The sequence below is a fragment of the Brassica napus genome, chromosome C9 (genome assembly GCF_020379485.1).
Source record: "Brassica napus cultivar Da-Ae chromosome C9, Da-Ae, whole genome shotgun sequence".
Lineage (NCBI taxonomy): Eukaryota > Viridiplantae > Streptophyta > Magnoliopsida > Brassicales > Brassicaceae > Brassica > Brassica napus.
Window position 1 is genome coordinate 15,653,675 of NC_063452.1, and position 21,557 is coordinate 15,675,231.

General features: G+C 35.2%; 1 non-coding gene across 1 annotated transcript; it reads left to right on the forward strand.

Moving 5' to 3' along the window:
* The first annotated feature begins 14,537 nt into the window (after window positions 1–14,537).
* On the forward strand, window positions 14,538–14,644 carry LOC125593548. The gene has a single exon (XR_007329451.1). It is a non-coding gene; the product is annotated as a small nucleolar RNA R71 (small nucleolar RNA).
* Window positions 14,645–21,557: the final 6,913 nt, after the last annotated feature.

The following is a 21,557-nucleotide window of genomic DNA, read 5'->3' on the forward strand; positions in this document are numbered from 1 at the left end:
TTTTTATAGTAATAACAATATAAGCCACTTAAATATAGGCATTATAGAATTATATAATACATATAAATTACATTAATTTTGTGATAAATTTTGTTATATAAACTAAAATGTTTTAGTATAAAAAGAAAAAACTCGCAAAGATCTGCGGGTGAAGATCTAGTCTATACTATTACAACATAAGCACTTTTTATCTACTTACAAATGATCTAGATCAGACTATTACTATATTTCCTATTATTTTATTTTTATTTAACTTAATTATTATTAAATATACATCATAGCCTAAAATTAAAGAAATAATAAAATAATCTATTGGTTTTTTAAAATAATGAGTTCAAATTATATTAACACTAAATTTAATATTTATTAATATAAAAAGGAATTATATATGATTAATAATTCATATATATATATATATATACAATTCTAATCTAATTTAAATGCATATCTAAAATACCATCGAATCCCAATATTTTTCCTATTTGTTTTTTTTTTGGTAACATGGATCATCTATTTTGCATGGATATTATGGTATGTATGGAAAGGTCGGAATAATAAAGTGTTTAGTAATCTGGATATTGATCCAAGGGAAACACTTAAATTAGCAGAATTGGAATCAACACTTTGGGCTGAGGCACAAGTACTCACTGATCAGAAGAGGGAGCGTCAGGTACATACCAGACCCACATTAGCAACTCCAAGACGATGGTGTTTTATAGATGGTTCGTGGAAAGATAAGGAACTATTTTCGGGACAAGAATGGTATAGTACCTTACCGAGCTTTGATGGTTTATTAGGAGCAAGGAATGTAAGGGCATGTCTTTCACCTCTTCATTCAGAGGTCGAGACATTGATTTGGGCAATGGAATGTATGAAGAATTTACGATAGGTGAAGATGGTTTCAGAACCAGAAGAATGACCAGCATTTGAAAGTTATATGGAAGATATCAAGCTTTTATGAAGAAGTTTCCTCAACTCAGAGATCGTTCATGTACTTCGGACGGAGAACTTACGGGCAGATAGCTTAGCACGCAGTACAAGGAAAGAACTATCTTTCGTCTTTCACATGGATGCGGAGTTACCGATTTGGTTTACAGAGTCAATATGAGTCTGTGAATGTCTTGTTGTAAAAAAAAAGACCTAATTTAAATGCAAAGAAACAAATTCTTCAAACTCTTCTTTTTTTTTGAAAGAATGTTAAATTTATTCAAATCAAAAAAGGCCTTTGTACAAACTAATGCAACTTGAGTTTAAGCTTGTGTGATAGTTTTGAAACTAATTTTTTGGAGTAGAACCCGTCTAATCTCTAGACGAAAACCAAACCACCATCGCGTTGTTGAAAGATGTTCCAGCTCGTCCCTGGAGTGAACTGATTCGGTTTCGTATTTGCTTGTCGATGAACTTGATAAGAATGCTCGGAGGTCTCTGAACCTTGCCGTGTCTCCTACCATTTCTCTCCAGCCAAATACTGTGCGCTGAAACTTGATAAGCGTATCTTAGGAGGAACCTTGTCACCCTTGAGACAGTGTGTGTCGATATAAGATCAAGAACTTGACTCCATATGTGTGAGTAGTTCTGTCCAAGTAACTTCCTTGTAAGGTTCCTCCAAATAGTCTCTGTGAAGGTGCAGCTAAAGAAAAGATGATTTCGGGATTCGACTGCAGAGTTACAGAGGATACACTAAGCGTTTGCCTGTGAGTTTCACTGCAGCAGCCTATCTCTTGTTGCCAGGCGATTATGTACAGCAAGCCAAGACATAACAGAGTACTTTGGAGTTGATCCAGCAAACCAGAGACCCTTATACCACTGAACTTTTGACTGCGGCACTCGAATAGAGTTCCAAGTTTGGTGTGTGTCGAAACAAGGTCGAAACACATTGCCTTTCCCTTTCCACTTAACCACATCGTCCTCTTCTGTAAGCCCATGGGCTCTCAACTTCAGGATCTCCTTATCAATGGTGATCAAGTGTTCTGCTCTGTAGCGGCGGCTCCGGTAGTTTTGAATAACAAACTCAACGGTGGCATTGAGATTGATCCCAAGCACGATGCAACCTTGCATTTCTGTGAGGTCTATTATCCTCCCCAAGGGGGACCACTCATCAAACCAGAAAGAAGTAGTAGTTCCACTTCTTATTTCTACTTGTACAAAAGATCTGGCCAGAGCTCTATACTTCAGTAGCTTCTTCCAAATCCAAGAACCAAGAGAGCTTGTGTCGCTGATACTCCAGAAGGAGCCCTTTCTTATCAGATACCGCTGAACCCATTTGACCCATAGAGTAGTCTGCGACAGTATACGCCAGATGATCTTGAGACAACATACCTTGTTTGTTTCAGACAACGACCGTAACTCTAAACCTCCCTCCTCTTTTGGTCTACATACGTTGTCCCAAGATATCTTGGCTTTTGTTGTACACATAGCCGGACCAGACCATAAGAACAATGAAAAAAGCTGATCGATCTCTTTAATGCACTGTTTCGGGAGCCTATAAACCGACATCCAGAAGTTTGTTATACTGTGGATCACAGAGCCTATAAGTTGCAGGCGGCCTGCAAAGGAAAGCTGCCGTGCCGTCCAAGTTGTTATACGTTTCTTGACTCTGTTTACCCGAGGGGAATAGTCACTCGATGTCATACGCTTTGTTAAGAGAGGAACCCCAAGATAACGAACCGGAAGAGTCCCAATCTCAAAAGGAAACTGCTCCAATATGGCCTCTCTATCTTCACATACTCCAGCCAAGAACAAAGTAGACTTTTCCAGACTTATATGTAAGCCTGACATACCAGCGAAATCTTTAAAGACTTGGAGAATCCCTTCCACCGAGCTCTTTTTGCCATCTGAGAATACCAATAAGTCATATGCGAAACAGAGATGGGTCAACTGGACCTCTTGACAGTAAGGATGATATCCTATTTTCTTCTCCAAAGCTGCTTTATTTAGCAACTTAGACAGCACCTCCATACAGATAACAAATAGATATGGGGAGAGAGAACATCCTTGACGAAGCCCTCTGGAACTATTAAAGTAACCAGCTAGTTCTCCATTGATCTGAACCGAAAAGGAGGCCAGTTCAATACACTTCTTCACCCAAAGAACAAATTTTTCCGGGAGATTTATCGCAGAGAGAATAGACAGCAGAAAAGGCCACTGAACTGAATCGAAAGCCTTGGAGATATCGATCTTTACCGCACATCTAGATGATATTTTTGGCTTGTGGTAGCTCTTGACAAGCTCAGAAGCTAGCAAGACATTCTCCATGAGCAGGCGGTCTTTGACAAACGCTGACTGATTCGTGGAGATGAACTTTGGGAGTATCTTTTTTAACATGTTCGCCAAAATCTTTGAAAGTACCTTGTATAAGACGTTACAACATGAGATGGGTCTGTAATCTCCCATTTTTGTTGCTTCATCTTTCTTTGGTACAAGGGCTAAGATAGTAGAGTTGATTCCTTTGGGTAGAAAGCCTCTTGTAAAGAAAGACTGAACTGCTATAACGAAGTCTTTTCCAATAACCGGCCAAGCTGATTTATAGAATTCGCAAGTAAACCCATCAGGTCCTGGGGACTTGTTGGCTGCCATTGCAAATAAAACTTTTGTAATCTCCTCCTCTGATACCTCCTTATCTAAGAACCGCATATCTGTTTCTTCGCATTCAAACTCCAAAAGTTGTTCAAGTTCTGCTTCAGGAATGCCTATGAAATCATCCGGCTTGTGTGATAGGAACATAGAGAAATGTCTCACTGCCTCCTCCTTAATTTCTTCTTGATGTTTTGCTATTGTACCATCTTCAAACTCTTCACCAAATACATAATAATATATTTTTTTTATCAATTGAGTATTAAAATTAGATATATATATATATATATATTTTTTTTTAATAAAATAAATATTAATAATTAGCTACTATTAATATTTAATGATATGACTGAACATGTAATTATTGGTATTTTAAGTGTAGTTATATGGATTATTCCAAAAAACATGTCAAATATTTATTAAATATAAAACTAATTGAACAAAACATAAAACACACTTCAAGTTAGACTTGGGCGTTTAAGTATCCATTGGGATACGAGTTGGTTATTTTGAATTTATGTTCTAATTTATATCACATCATAGGTATCATCCCGGTAAATTTGTAAGCACAAATCAGGTTCGAATATAACACATTGGTTTTGATTCTAATTTCTGTTACATCCTAAAACTCATAAAATAATCATTTATCATTCGGATTCGAGTTATACTTTTTCACATAAATGTTTAATGTAAATTTACTATTTCTTATAATGTGTATTGACTTATTATTTATTTTTCTTTATATGTATATTTACTTATTAGTTATTATTTATTTTTTGGTAATAATGCTATGTGTCATCTTTGAAGAGAAGTTCTTTTCGCTGATGTGGACGCTCTATGGAGTCTCAAAAGGTCCTTTTTATTAGTATAGACTAGGATTTAATCCGCGCTACGCGCGGAGTTATTTTGATTTTTAAATGTTAACTATATAACTATTCATTTGGACGTTGTATTCTGAACAACAACAAAATTCTAAATTGTATATTTGTGTGAATACTTATTTCTTTAGAAAAAAAAAACAAAAAACTATACATTTTTCATATAGATGTTTCATATACTTTTCCATTTTTTATATTATATATTTACTTATTATTTAATTTTTCTTATATTGTAGGGCAATTCTTTCAAATAGTTACTTTTAAGTTTTTGTACAAAATAGTCATCAATAAGAAAAATGACCAAAATAACTCATTTTATTTTGAAATTTTTAATATTTCTTTTTTATTTTTCAAAATTTGAAATCATATCCTCAAAACTCCACCCCATAACTCTAAACCCTAAGTCTAGATTATTTAAGCTTATGACATAGATGTATTTTTACTCTTTAATAAATGTTTAATTCAGATAAATGTTTAATTTAGTTTTTCTATTATTCTATTATATATTTACTTATTGTTTATCTTCTTTATTTTGTATATTTGTTTATTCTAAATTTCTTGCTTTTATATCAATGATAATATTACGATATATATTTAATGTAATATTTTATTTCTTATATACTATATTTACTTATTATTTATTTTTCTTATATTTTATATTTACTTATCATAATAATACGATAATTTTTAGTATAATAATTCTATTTCTTATATTGTGTATTTAGTTATTACTTTATAGATGTTTAATTTAGTTTTTTTAATTCTTAATTTTATATTTACTTAGGATAATATTATCGTATTATTAGAATAATTAAATATAGTATATAAGAAATAAAAATATTACATTAAACATTTAATATTATCGTATTATTAGTATAATATTTCAACGGTATAAATGTATTTTTACGCTTTAATAAAACTTCTTTTGGTCATTTTTCTCATTAATGTTATTTTGTGACAAAAACTTAAACTGACCATCTTAAGAAATTTCTTTGTATTGTATATTTATTTATTCTAATTTTCTTGCTTTTATATCAAATGGTAAAATTACAATAGATATTTAATATAATATTTCTATGTCTTATATTATATTTTTGCTTATTATTTATTTAACTATACATTTTCCATTTAACTATACATTTTTGAGATGGATGTATAATTATTTTTTATATTATATATTTACTTACTATTTATCTTTTATTATTTTGTATATTTACATTTTCTAAATTTCTTGATTTTATATCAATGATAAATTTATGATATATATTTAATGTAATATTTTTATTTTTATATAATATATTTACTAATTATTTATTTTTTTTTATATTGTATATTTAATTATTATTGTTTAGTGCAATATTTTTATATTGTATATTCACTTATTATTTATTTAACTATACATTTTCAGATATATGTTTAATTTACTATTTCCATTTTATATATTGTATATTTACTTATTCTAATTTTCTTGCTTTTATATCAAATGATAATATTATGATAGATGTTTTATGTAATATTTCTATTTATTATATTGTATATTTACTTATTATTTATTTTTCCTTATATTTTATATTTAATTATTATTTTTAATGTAATGTTTCTATTTCTTATATTATTTCTTTATTTATTATTTATTTTTTAAAATAATAATGACACGTCTCTTGAGCGAAGTTTTTTTCGCTAATGTGAACCTTCTATGGAGTCTCAAAATGTCTCTTTTATTAGTATCTATTTCTACTACTGTGTATTTTTACATATATTATATATTTACTTATTCTAATATTACGATAGATGTTTAATATAATATTTCTATTTTTTTAAATTGTATATTTATTTATTATTTATTTTTTTAAACATTTTTTTCACAGAGATGTTGAGTTTAGTTTTTAATTTCTTAATTGTATTTTACCTATTGTTTATTTTTTGTTATATCGTATATTTACCTATTTTAATTTCTTGCTTTTATATCAAATGATAATATTATGATAAAGGTTTGAAGTAATATTTATATTTATTATATTGTATGCTTGTTTGACTTATATTGTATATTTACTTATAAAATATCTGGAAATAATAAAAATGTAAAACTATACATTTTTAGATAAATGTTTAATGTAGTTTTTTCATTTCTTATATTGTATATTAACTTTTTTATTGTATATTTACTTATCTAATTGTTTTGCTTTTATATCAAATTGTAATATTACGATAGATGTTTAATGTAATATTTCTATAACTTATATTATATATTTACTTATTATTTATTTTGTTATATATAGATTTCAGATAGATGTTTAATGTATTTTTTGTATTTCTTATATTGTATATTTACTTATTCTTTATTTTTCTTATGTTTTATATTTACTTATTATAATATTATAATTAATGTTTAATGTCATATTTTTATATTGTATATTTACTTATTATTTATTTAGCTATACATTTTTCTGATATATGTTTGATTTAGTTTTCCTATTTTTATATTGTATATTTACTTATTTTTTATCTTTTCTCATTTTTTATATTTATTTATTCTAAATTTCTTGCTTTTATATCAATGGTAATATTACGATATATATATAATGTAATTTTATTTCTTATATGCTATATTTACATATTTTTTTATATTTTATATTTATTTATTCTAATATTACGATAAATATTTAATATAATATTTCTATTACTTATATTGTGTATTTAGTTATTATTTATTCTACTATACATTTTTGAGATATATGTTTAATTTAGTTTTTTATTTCTTAATTGTATATTTACTTAGTATTTATTTTCCTTATATTGTATATTTACTTATTATTGTTTAATGCAATGTTTATATTCCTTATATTGTTTATTTACTTATTATTTATTTTCTTTATATTGCAATTTTACTTATTATTTATTTTCTAGTTTTTAAATAATAATGCCACGTGTCATCTTTCGGAAGAACTTTTTTCCGTTGATGTGGACGCTCTATGGAGCCTCAAAAGGTCATTTTTATTAGTATAAATTTCTTTCTTTTATATCAATGATAATATTACGATATATATCTAATGAAATATTTTTATTTCTTATATACTACATTTACTTTTTTTTATTTATTTATTCTAATATTACGATAAATATTTAATATAATATTTCTATTACTTATATTGTGTATTTAGTTATTATTTATTCTACTATACATTTTTCAGATATATGTTTCATTTATTTTTTTTATTTCTTAATTGTATATTTTCTTAATATTTATTTTTCTTATATTGTATATTTACTTATTATTGTTTAATGCAATGTTTCTATTCCTTATATTGGTTATTTAATTATTATTTATTTTTCCTTATATTGAAAATTTACTTATTATTTATTTTCTATTTTTTAAATAATAATGTCACGTATCATCTTTCGAAAGAATTTTTTTCCGCTGATGTGGACGCTCTATGGAACCTTAAAATGTTTCTTTTATTAGTATAGATTTCAGATAGATGTTTAATGTATATTTTGTATTTCTTATATTGTATATTTACTTATTCTTTATTTTTCTTATGTTTTATATTTACTTATTTTAATATTATAATTAATGTTTAATGTCATATTTTTATATTGTATATTTACTTATTATTTATTTAGATATACATTTTTCAGATATATGTGTTATTTAGTTTTCCTATTTTTTATATTGTATATTAACTTATTGTTTATCTTTTCTTATTTTTTATATTTATTTATTCTAAATTTCTTGCTTTTATATCAATGATAATATTACGATATATATCTAATGTATATTTTTATTTCTTATATACTATATTTACATTTTTTATATTTTATATTTATTTATTCTAATATTACGATAAATATTTAATATAATATTTCTATTACTTATATTGTGTATTTAGTTATTATTTATTCTACTATACATTTTTCAGATATATGTTTAATTTATTTTTTTATTTCTTAATTGTATATTTACTTAGTATTTATTTTCCTTATATTGTATATTTACTTATTATTGTTTAATGCAATGTTTCTACTCCTTATATTGTTTATTTACTTATTATTTATTTTTTCCTATATTGCAAATTTAATTATTATTTATTTTCTATTTTTTAAATAATAATGTCACGTGTCATCTTTCGGGATAATTTTTTCTCGCTGATGTGGAGGCTCTATGGAGCCTCAAAAGGTCCTTTTTATTAGTATAGATTCCAATCATATGATTAAAATATACTTCAGGAAATAATAGTTTATATTATTCTAATATTACGACCATCACTACTATATAAAATGAACTAGTTTAGAGGTTTCTAAAGCTGTCCACATATGACAAAATATTCTCAACCAATTAAACCACCACGTCATCACGGTCATTTCTTAATACTCAAGCTATTAGGCCACGAAAGCATCCCAGCCCTTCCAGATATTCGGCCCAATCGTAATACTTCCATAGCCCTAATATCTACAGGGACGCCAAATCTGTTTGTCTATCCCACTCTTCTGGTTTAACACTTACAGAGAGCCATGTTATCAATTATTTACACTCTTCCGCTATATTTCTTGCCGCTTGCAAAAATCAAAACCAGTCTGTTACAAAACTTTCTATCTTCCACATTCCACTTTTTTGCTAGATATTGGACTGCTAGATATTGCTGCCCAATTAAAAGTGAGTATTGAGTAACAACATCATCTCCGGACTCCAAGCTCTCTTCGTCTTCTCCCCTTCTCAATATATAAATCGATGCCTTTCTTTTTTCTCACCAATGGGTTTGTACATTTGAGACGAGCCACAATAGAGCTAATCGTACGGCGGCTAGAATCTGATTGAGGTTAAACACTTTACTCACGGTATAGAGGTAATGACAGTGAGAATTTGATTTGTGGTTAAACGGACTCATTCTCTTTTTATATTTTTAAACTAAAACCACATAATCTGATTTGGTGGTTTCGCTTTCTTTTGCAGCCATTTGAGTTTGGGGAACGATGAACCATGAAGGTTTGTATCCTAGCTCCTTTATACATAACTTCATTTTCTAATCCTGGACACAGAGAGATTATGAAGAATTCAAGGTTAACATCAATGCTTAGTTGCGACTGCACAGAAAGTGTCTGAAGAAGTCTTGACTAGGCACAAATGCACTCCCTGGCCTGGTAATAATATTTGTGATCATCTCTCCTGATCTAGGTGAGATTCTCAGAGGCGTTTAACTGTTTCATTTTTGTTATATGTGCTGAGTGTACACATTACTGATGTTAGGAGTTTTCAAGGCTCCTAAGACAAATGTTGTAGTATAGTGATTGTCGAACCAGTTCTGAGGGATATCAAAGCACTGAGAATGCAAGTACTCACTTAATCTAAGTGCAACCAATGATTTAGATGGGTTTTAAGCTATGACTAAAACTAGAAAGCAATAACAGAATGATACTTTCTTGACTAAGGGAAAAGAGAACTCATGGGCATAGGGATTAGACCTTGGGTGATCAAGTATCGAACTAAGGATGGCAAATGATCAATCAAACTATCAACCTTAAGCCTAGACACAATTCTAAGCAAGCTCTATGTCTAGATGAATGCTCATTTGCTAACATATCTCAAACATCAAATGTCTTTGGTTGAATAATATGAAAGCAATCATTACGAACAAGTCTATTAGCTATCTTAGCATCTTTAACAACAAATGTCTTTGGCAAAGTATACTAAAAGCCTAGGAGAGTTGTCTCAGGCATTTCATCAAACACCTTTTGGGTGGGAAATGCCTATTGATCAACTTTTGAGTGGCCAACTCAGAAGATGCATTATGAATACTCTACTAGCAAGGAACAAGAATGATCTACACTAAAACATCCTAGAACTAACCTAATCACCCTTGATCTCCCTAACCCATGAATTCAAAAGGTGATTACTCACTAATCTCCATGATTCCTCTTAAACCCATATTGGATTTCAGATTAATCATGTAGAGAAATAGATAAGAAATCAACAATAACACAAGAACATAACAATCAAAATCCAAGAGATGAACTTCTCAAGAGAGATTTTGTGTATTTCTTAATAGATCCAAAGATAATCTCTCTGGTGGCTACCAAAGATGTTTAAAACATAGGTTTTAGAAATGTAAAACGTCCAAAATAAATTGCAAAAAGGTCCTTGAGAAGTCATGATTTTCGGCAGCAAAATAACGCGGAGCGACTTGCTGGTGTCGCTCCGGAAGGTCGCTCCAGGGCCGATTTTTGGTGTCTCCGGGCGAGAGGTCCCGAGCGACTTTGGTGTGTCGCTCCAACGGGTCGCTCTGGATCAGGAGCGACCTTGATAGGTCGCTCTGAGAGGTCGCTCCAGGGTCATCTAAGACTGTTCGGAGTGACGAGAACGCGAGCGACTTCATGGCGTCGCTTTAGGAGGTCGCTCCGAGAGGTGTGTGAGATGCGAGCGACCTCGGCGCGTCGCTCTGGGCAAGTCGCTTCACGGGGTGAGTATGGCGAGCGACTTCACGGGGTCGCTCCAGCTAGGTCGCTCTGAGAGGTGCTTTGGAGCGACCTCATGACGTCGCTGCGGAACCTCGCTCCCCTGCTCTGCTCGTCCAATGATCACATATATCACCTCCTTTGAGCTCCAAATGCATCCAAATAGCCCCAAGAACTCCATGTGGCACTCCAACACCTGATAGAGACTCATGTATGCAAAATGTAACCTAAACATGACTAAATCCTAGTCTATATGATCAAAATGCACATGGATGAATGGATAAGATAATGGAAATATGCAAGATATCAACTCCCCCAAACTTGTTCTTTTACTTGTCCACAAGTGAACTTTCTAGAACTCATAGGGAGAGAGGTTTGAAGGTGGGAGCTCATAGCCAAAAGAAACACAACTAGTACTCGATTCAACATCTAATCCAGCATGAGCACACTCTCTTATTACACTCTAGCTTCTCTAGGCCTATCTCAACTCTTTTTGCCCTTACACTCATCATCAAGCATCCACACATTCAAATCAACCAACTCTCACATTCATTAAGAACAAAACATCAGGTGAATTCTTGCAAATGGTCAGTTGGTCCAAGTCATTTGGTTGGGTGAGGGAAGGCTTTTATTCAAGTGATTCAAGAGGTTTGAAACATAAAATCTTTAAGGTGGTTTGCTCTCGAAACAAGTAGCCTTGACATTGCACATAATATATCTAAGAAAGGGATCAACTCATGCATACAATGCTCAATCTCCATTGTTCTACCCTTTTCCCAAACATACAATTACACAATCATTCTCAAATGTCAAACCCAACTCACATCTCTCACCAAAAGATCCTAAGAACATTAACTCCTTCTCTTTGAAATCTACAAGGGATTTTTCACAACCTCAAAACATTACTTAGCTCCTAACAACTTTGCTAGCCCCCTTTTTCTTTCTTTTTCTTTTCTTTTCATATTTTTTTTTTTTTTTTTTTTTTTAAATGGGGGCCAAGACTTTTCATAACTTGAGCTAGAGGTTTTTCTACTTATCCCAGTAAGACAATTCACTTAAACACAAAGAGTCATTTCTTTTCCTTTTTCATTGCTCCCAAATCATAATCACAACTCTCACCCCCCCACCTATAGCTAGACAATAGAGTGCCCAATCTAGCAAGAATGAAGATCAAGCATTGTCGTTCCCGATACTCTCAACATTATGCACATGTAAGACTTTCCGAAGAAGGCCTCACTCATCAAACAATGAAAGCTTAAAAGAAGGGAAAGGTTTTGGGAGTGGTCTACCACTAGAGTTTGTCAAAATAAGATTGGCATAAAGGATGTGACAACTCAAGTGTGTATAGCCATGACTCAGTACGCAAGGGACCATGAGCAAGAAGCATTAAGTTCGTTCAGTTCAAATAAGGTTGTAGTTGGCTTCAAAGACTGAGTTTCAGTAATCAACAAGTTTCAGGAAGAGTCTTCAAGGCTCGAAGCATACAAGTGTTTTTGAGAGGTGCATAAGCTATTCAGGTGCAAAGTAATGTTCTTTACAAGGCATTTCAAATCATTGCTCCCAATGCAAGTAAATGCAACCTATATGCTCTAGACTCTCCTAGAAATGCCAATGATGCAAACTAAATGAATTTTTTTTTATGCAAATATATATGTATAATGCAATGCATGAGACTCAAAATCATCAAAGCAAACGTGATCAAATACTTGGTACCTCCCCCAAACTTAAATGACACAGTCTCTGTGTTGTCAAGGAGAGAGAGATACCCAAAAAGAGAAAACTAATATGCAAAAACGAAATGGTATATACAAGGGAAAGTAGTGGGTTACCTTCTATGGAGAATGAGTAGAGGGAGATGCTCCCTCCTCGTCGTCCTCAGGTGGTAACTCTTCAAGGTGCTCATCAGCAAGAGTGCCCATCTCTTCAATGTAGAAGGCTTGCCCGAACACAGTTGGTTTCTTCATTTTCTCCTTGATGTCAAAGTGGAGAACATGCCCTTTACCCAAATGGAGATCAATCGTGCCCGCTTTCACCTTAACAATTGCTCCTGCTGTAGCTAAGAATGGCCTTCCAAGAATCAATGGGTCTTGAGCCTCCTCACCCATCTCAAGCACCACAAAATCTGTAGGTATCTCATATTTTCCAATCTTCACAGGTAGGTCCTCTAAGATGCCCACAGGGTACTTCACTGAACGATCAGCTAACACCAGAGAGAGTTTACACTTCTTGTACTGAGTGAATCCAAGCTTCTTTGCAACAGACAAAGGCATCACGCTGACACTAGCTCCCAAATCGCAGAGACATTTCTCAAATATCATAGGTCCAAGAGCACAAGGTAGTGTGAAGCATCCTGGATCCTCTAACTTCTCTGGAACATCAAGCCTTTGGATGATGGCACTGCACTCATGGGTAAGAATCATCATGCTTTCCATTTCCTTCTTCTTTGCAGCTACAACATCTTTCAGGAACTTGTTGTATTGAGGAATCAACATGAAAGCATCGATGATGGGCATTGCAACCTGAGCTTCACTCATTTGCTTGTCAAACAAAGCCTTGTACTTCTCTAGCAGCTGCCTCTTGAATCTACCAGGGAATGGTAGTTTGGGTTCATAGGGAGGAGGAACAAAAGAATTCTCACTTGCTGGAGCAAGAACTTCACCATCTTTCACTGTTTTCTTCGCTTCCCCAACCTTTCCTTTACCCTTGGCTTCCACAATCTTCTCCAAGATTTCATCATTGATTTTCTCATCAACAATCACCACTTCATCATCTAAGTTGATGGCCACCTCTTCACCTAGTTTCTCAGCATCCCTGGTGAGGGTTGTAGGAGGTAACTGCTTACCACTCCTAAGGGTGATAGCTTTGGCCTCCTTGGGGTTTTGGTCAGATTTTCCAGGTAGAGATCCTTGCTGGCGAGTCTGGTGAGTGTTCATGGAAGCAAACTGATTCTCTAAATTCTTGACTGTAGAAGCAAGATGTGAGAACTTGTTGTTGAGCTCATTGTAGCTCCCATCAATCTTGGAATGAAGGTTCTTCAACTCATAACCAACATGCTTCTCACTTCTAGTCTGAGACTCCAAGATTTGTTTCAGCAGGGTGTCAGTGCTGCTCTCTTGAGGAGCAGAGGAACCAGATGAGGGGTTTTGATGAGGTTGATAGCTGCCTTGCTGGTTGTTTCGAGGCGGATAACCACTCTGTTGGTTGTTGGGATAGGATTTCTGTTGGTAGTTGTTGTACTGAAAGTTGGGCTCTTTTTTGTACCAGCTACCATTGTTGTTGATGAAACACAGCTCTTCCTGACCTTCCAAACCCTCAACCTCATGGACAACAGGTGGTGTATCTTGGCTTGGGTTACCAACAAAGTGCAGCTGCTCTTGTGTGGCTTTATCAGCAAGGAGGATGTCTATCTTATCCTGTAGAGCTTTCAACTCCTTCCTCGTCTGCTTATCATCTGTTCGACTGCTTCTGTCGTGGTCTCCACTGTAGACTGCATCACTCTTTACCATGTTGTCAACCAGCTCCTCTGCATCTTCCTCAGTTCTCCCCAAGAAGAACCCATTGCTAGCTGTATCCAGTCTGGCCCTGTACTTAGGAAGAGCACCACGGTAGAATGTGCTCAGCAAGCTCTCCTTAGAGAAACCATGGTGTGGGCATTGAGCTTGGTAGCCCTTGAATCTCTCCCAGGCTTCACTGAATCCTTCCAAGTTCTTCTGTTGGAAACTGGAGATCTCATTTCTCAGCTTAGCAGTTCTTGAGGATGAGAAGAATTTCTCCAAGAATGCTCTCTTGCACTCATCCCAAGTGGTGATAGAGTGGCTGGGTAGAGACTTCTCCCACTGACGTGCCTTATCCCCCAAAGAGAAAGGGAATAGCTTGAGCTTTAAGGCATCTTCGGACACACCATTGGTTTTTGACAACCCACAGTAGCTGTCGAACCTATCCAAGTGATCAAATGGGTCCTCCAGAGCCAAGCCATGATACTTGTTGTTCTCGATCACGTTGAGGAGTCCTGACTTGACCTCAAAGTTGTTGGCTGCCACAGCTGGTGCTCGGATTCCGAATCTGTGACCATGTATGTTGGGGCGGTCGTAAGTGCCAATGGGTCGAGCTGCCCGCGGTTGGTGTTCTGCCCCTTGCGGTGGATCTGCCATATCAATATCCAAGTGGGCCTGGTGTTCTTCTTCTCTTCTAGCTCTAGCACACTCCCTCTCAAAGCTCTGATGTCTGCTACTATTGGAACTAGGTTTGATGGACCCCTGCTCCTCAAGTTCATACACCTGAAAGTGAAAGGTAGGTGAAGAAGAAGAATCAGTAACAAAACAAAATTAAAATGACTTAGTCTCAAGCAAGTGACTAAATCTCAATGTTTAAATCTACTCAGAATTTGGCAACGGCGCCAATTTGATGTTAGGAGTTTTCAAGGCTCCTAAGACAAATGTTGTAGTATAGTGATTGTCGAACCAGTTCTGAGGGATATCAAAGCACTGAGAATGCAAGTACTCACTTAATCTAAGTGCAACCAATGATTTAGATGGGTTTTAAGCTATGACTAAAACTAGAAAGCAATAACAGAATGATACTTTCTTGACTAAGGGAAAAGAGAACTCATGGGCATAGGGATTAGACCTTGGGTGATCAAGTATCGAACTAAGGATGGCAAATGATCAATCAAACTATCAACCTTAAGCCTAGACACAATTCTAAGCAAGCTCTATGTCTAGATGAATGCTCATTTGCTAACATATCTCAAACATCAAATGTCTTTGGTTGAATAATATGAAAGCAATCATTACTAACAAGTCTATTAGCTATCTTAGCATCTTTAACAACAAATGTCTTTGGCAAAGTATACTAAAAGCCTAGGAGAGTTGTCTCAGGCATTTCATCAAACACCTTTTGGGTGGGAAATGCCTATTGATCAACTTTTGAGTGGCCAACTCAGAAGATGCATTATGAATACTCTACTAGCAAGGAACAAGAATGATCTACACTAAAACATCCTAGAACTAACCTAATCACCCTTGATCTCCCTAACCCATGAATTCAAAAGGTGATTACTCACTAATCTCCATGATTCCTCTTAAACCCATATTGGATTTCAGATTAATCATGTAGAGAAATAGATAAGAAATCAACAATAACACAAGAACATAACAATCAAAATCCAAGAGATGAACTTCTCAAGAGAGTTTTGTGTATTTCTCAATAGATCCAAAGATAATCTCTCTGGTGGCTACCAAAGATGTTTAAAACATAGGTTTTAGAAATGTAAAACGTCCAAAATAAATTGCAAAAAGGTCCTTGAGAAGTCATGATTTTCGGCAGCAAAATAACGCGGAGCGACTTGCTGGTGTCGCTCTGGAAGGTCGCTCCAGGGCCGATTTTTGGTGTCTCCGGGCGAGAGGTCCCGAGCGACTTTGGTGTGTCGCTCCAACGGGTCGCTCTGGATCGGGAGCGACCTTGATAGGTCGCTCTGAGAGGTCGCTCCAGGGTCATCTAAGACTGTTCGGAGTGACGAGAACGCGAGCGACTTCATGGCGTCGCTTTAGGAGGTCGCTCCGAGAGGTGTGTGAGATGCGAGCGACCTCGGCGCGTCGCTCTGGGCAAGTCGCTTCACGGGGTGAGTATGGCGAGCGACTTCACGGGGTCGCTCCAGCTAGGTCGCTTTGAGAGGTGCTTTGGAGCGACCTCATGACGTCGCTGCGGAACCTCGCTCCCCTGCTCTGCTCGTCCAATGATCACATATATCACCTCCTTTGAGCTCCAAATGCATCCAAATAGCCCCAAGAACTCCATGTGGCACTCCAACACCTGATAGAGACTCATGTATGCAAAATGTAACCTAAACATGACTAAATCCTAGTCTATATGATCAAAATGCACATGGATGAATGGATAAGATAATGGAAATATGCAATATATCAATTACTCCCAGAGTTATCTGTTTATTTTCATGTTTTCTCCTTTGAAACAATGGTGTTTGCGATGTATAAAACCACAAGCTGCCTAGGCTGGTTTGTCTTCCCATGAGAAGAGACCCAGAGTTGACCATCATAAAATGTTGGAGCCATGAATCTTTTAGTAAATGATTATGCCTAATCCTTGATTATATTATTTGAATTCTTTCCGCAAATTTCGGGGTTTCTATCTAATGCTCCTTATCTTATGAATGTAGATTGTGATCACTACATCAACAATAGCAAAGCTCTTAGAGAAGCAGAGGTAGATCCTCAGCCGGGAAAGAAGATTCGATGGGATCAGTATACACGACATATACATATATCCCAATGTTGTAGTCTTCGACGTAAGTATACGATAGTTCTGTCACCACCCTCCTTCTCTTGAGCCATAATCTCGGGCTTAAAATTAATTTTTCATCTTGATTGAGCTCCCGCTTTGGCACTGCTTTATGTTGCTACCTTTAGCTTCATTGAAAGCAAAAAGAACAGCTACTGAATAGATTTTTAAATGAGGTACATATATATATAATCACTCAAAAATATTTTTTTAGCGCCCATTTTGACCTACAAAAGAATTACAATTTAAAGCACTTGAAAGTTGAGTCAACCGATTGAAAACAAGACTTTGATGATTTTGTTATCCCCCACGACAAAGAGACACTTCTTACCGTAAGAAATGCACCATATATTATCTCTAGGGTCTCATCTACTTATGATTTGCATCTTCGTTTTCTCCACAAATAAAGTTTTCCGAGGAGCTGAGTTGAGGAATTCCCATAAGTTATATGGTCAGTGAACAAATAGTAACTGTGGGAGCCAGCTTTTCTGGGATCCTTGACACAGAATACGTAGAGAATCCAAGTAGAATAATGGTTTGTCTCCGGGCAATAATATGTGTCGGGATAACAGTACACTGTGAGTTTTGTGTATTTGACAAAAAGTAATTACAGTGTATTTGTGTATATGCATGTGTCAGACACAAGTTCGTGATTGATTTAGTTGCTGACATGTGAGCAACCTTTTTATGATTGTTTCGTCTTTCTCAACAGATAAATGAACTTATATTATGTCAAGCAATCTAACAAACAAGTTAACTCATTAATTTTTAGATAAGTATTCAAAGTTGTATAAGCCGCATGCAATTTTTCATGTTTTGTTTATTAAGCTAGATGGGCTTTCAACCTGAAACCAATCGGTAATAAGAGAAGTGACCCATCTATCTTATATATTACTAATGATCTCTTCCAGTACCCGATGTGGGACTTATGTCCCTAATACGCCCTCTCGAGATGATGGCTCTTTGAGTGTCAATCTCCACTACAAGAAAACACAAATTTAACGACGGCCAAAATCGTCGTTATTTCCTCGGAAAAGAAGAGTTACGAGGAAATGGCGATGAAAGGCGTTTCGTCGTTATATGATTGTCGTAAGAGAAGATTCGTCGCCATTTCGTCGTTAATTAGCGAGGTTAAATTTTCCTCGTAAAGAAGAATTAAGATTTCGTCGTAAAGACCACGTTGGGTTTCCACGTAACGCGGTCGTTGTTTTTCCTCGTAAAAAACTCGTAAAGGATTCGTCGTAAAAGACTCGAAAAAACCTCTAAACAAATTCGTCGTAATAAAAACGTAAGGAACACGAAAAGAATTCGTCGTAATAGAATCGTAACGGAATCCACGTAAAATCCTCGTTAATTAATCCTCGATATTTCGTCGTTAATTTTCCTCGTTAATACATCGGGAATTAGCGACAAAATTACTTTGTTTTCTATTTACTGAATTTATAAATAAAAATTATATTTATTTAATTTATTAATAAAATTTTAATTGAAATTAAATCGAATAGAAAATTTTTTTTTGGCCGAATCAAAATGAAATTATATAATATATAAATAAGTTTTGAATTTTAAAATACAATAACAAAAAAAAAAACTAATGCTGCATTGCCGCGTCGTAGAATTCCTCGCTCCTTCTCGAGAGATCTTCCTCGTTGACTTGCACGGATGTCTCGCCTGGAATGGGGTTTTGTTGTCTCATGGTCCTGAACATGGCCTCCCATTCCGGATTTGTGGCCGCTATGACGTCCAAGAAGTTCTCGAGACCAGTCATACGAGCTGTGAACGACGATTTTGTCGAGGCCAACTCGTTTTGTGTCGACGACAGCTGATGTTGTGTCGTCTCCAACACGTCGCGCAGCTGAGAGACTTCATCATCCCGTCTCTGGCCATAAGAGGAAGTCGCTCTCGGAACATCGTTGACGGAACCAATCCCCAACACACGTCCTTTTTTCTTAGGAGCGACCTTAAAAAACAATAAAATATATATTAAAATTTAAATTTTAAAGTAAAATGAAATTAATAAAAAATTTATATAAAATTTACCTCCTCGTAAATTCTATCCACTTCTATTGTGGATAAGACGACGGGTGATCCGTCGGCGGACTCCTGCGCCAGCTGGGTCTCACGCTCGTCAATACGAGCTGCCACATCATTGTAGATCTTCTCAGACCTCTCATCTACAAATGCGCCCGCCTTGTTCTTGTGGGTCCGATCGAAAAGTTCCATAAGAGTCGGTAAACGTCCCAACTCCTTGGCCTAAAAACAGTTAAGAAAGTTTTTATTATATATATATATATATATATATATATATATATTAAAAATCAAAAAGTTAAATATTTAAATTACGTACCATTTCCAAACGGACGCGGGCGTGTGGCTTTTGGCCCGTACTATGTTGCATCGCCCTGTGGCCGTGCTCATCTACCGAGTTACGGGAGGCGGAGCAAGACTGGGCGACTCTCATGGCATCAGGATCCCTCCAGTAACGGATGAGGCCATCCCACACGTCCGTGGTGATGGTTGAAGGTTTGCCCCGCTCATAGCCCTTCACGATCCAGTCACCCTTCCAGTTGGAGACCGTGTCCAACAAACGTTTCTTCGCCTTGTCGATAAACTCTTTCCGCACCTTCTCAGTGACCCCGATGGACCAATTAAATTTTTGCTGCAAAAAAAAAATTATTAATAATTAGTTTAGAAAAATAAAATTTAAAAAAATATAAATCAGGAATAAATTGTAAAAACTTACAGCGTAAATCTTGAACCACGTCCTTCTGATGTAGATCGGAGTGGATTTCCAGTTGGGATGTGCCATGGAGAAGTAACCTTTAATCGTCTCGGTTACTTCTGTTGCAAGGCAGTTATCAACCCCAAACCTGGAAAAAAAAAACAAATTCAAAGTTTTAAATATTTATTAAAATCACAAATGAATTTTAAAAAATAAATGTAACATACATACCAAAGAGTTCCTTCAGGTCGGTCGGGGTCTATGATCGGTAAGCCTTCTCTGCCTGGGAAACCGAGAATGTCCTCAACAGTGTACTGAGAGTAAGGACAACTCGCTGGCACCATCAAATCAGCATGAACCTGATGGGCGGGCATCTGAGGAGGCACATGAGGAGCTGGCATCGGAGGAGGAGGTACCGGAGGAGGCACATGAGGAACTGATGGCGATGCCGTAGAAGTAGGCGAGACTCTCTGAGAAGATTGAGTCTCGGGGACGGTCTCCTGCTGACCCGAAGAACCGGGAGCTGAAGAAGAACCGGGAAGTGAAGGCAGGTCTAACCGACTACCCGGTGGACCGAACATCTGCGAGTAGTGAGCACTACGCTGGTGCCTACGAATAGTCTGCAAAATTTAAATTTATAAATTAAAGTCAAGAGTTAAAAAAAATTATGAATAGTATTAACTACGTAATTAATAAAATGAGGAAACCTAAATTTTGTAAACTAATTTCGTAAACTAAATTCCCTAAACTAACCACCTAATCTAAATTCCCTAAACTACTTAGAGAGGAATGAGAGACTTACCATTTTCAGAGGAAATGGAGAGGCTGTAGAGTGGAATTAGAGAGGAAATGAAGAGGGCTGCGGTTTCGCCTATATATAGAATTAGTGTTCGTCGAAAATTCGTCGCAAAATCACGAGGAAAGACAGAGGCCCGTCTTTCGTTTCGTCGTAAGGGCCACGTAAATTAACGAGGATATACAGAGGCCCGTCTTTTATTTAACGTCGTTCTTGCGACGATTCTTGTTTTTATCATCGATTTTACGTGTGAATAGCGAGGCTTTTTTTGCTAACCCCTAAAATCTTAAACCCCAAACCTCAAACCCTATCTTTCTTATCTCCAAACCTCAAACCCGTGTACGCTGTAAAGTACATTGAATGTCATGCTCTTGGGGTCTCCTTTGACCCTAAAGACTTTGCTAGGTGCAACGCGAAGAAAATGAGGGATAACGAGCGAAGTATTTGTATTTCAACTTGTCTTTGTATAGATTTGTAAATATATAAGTTGTCTGGAAGAAATAAGTCGTCTGGAAGGTTTTCCAACTGGACGACTTACAAATAAGTCGTCTAGAAGGTTTGGACGACTTATTATAAGTCGTCTGGAAGGTTTCCCAACTGAAGAAGTTCAATAAACATAGAGAAAATGAAGAAGTTCAATAAACATTGCCGCAGACGACTTAGCATTAAGTCGTCCAGAAGAGGTAAGTCGTCTAAAGAGGTCACTTTTGCAATTGAAAATTAAAAGGGATGACTTAATTATAAGTCGTCCGGCTTTGTTTGTTAAAAAAAAAACTTCAGACGACTTATAAATCATCTCTAATTCCACGTAAGTTAACGAGGCTCTTACGGCGTTTGCTTT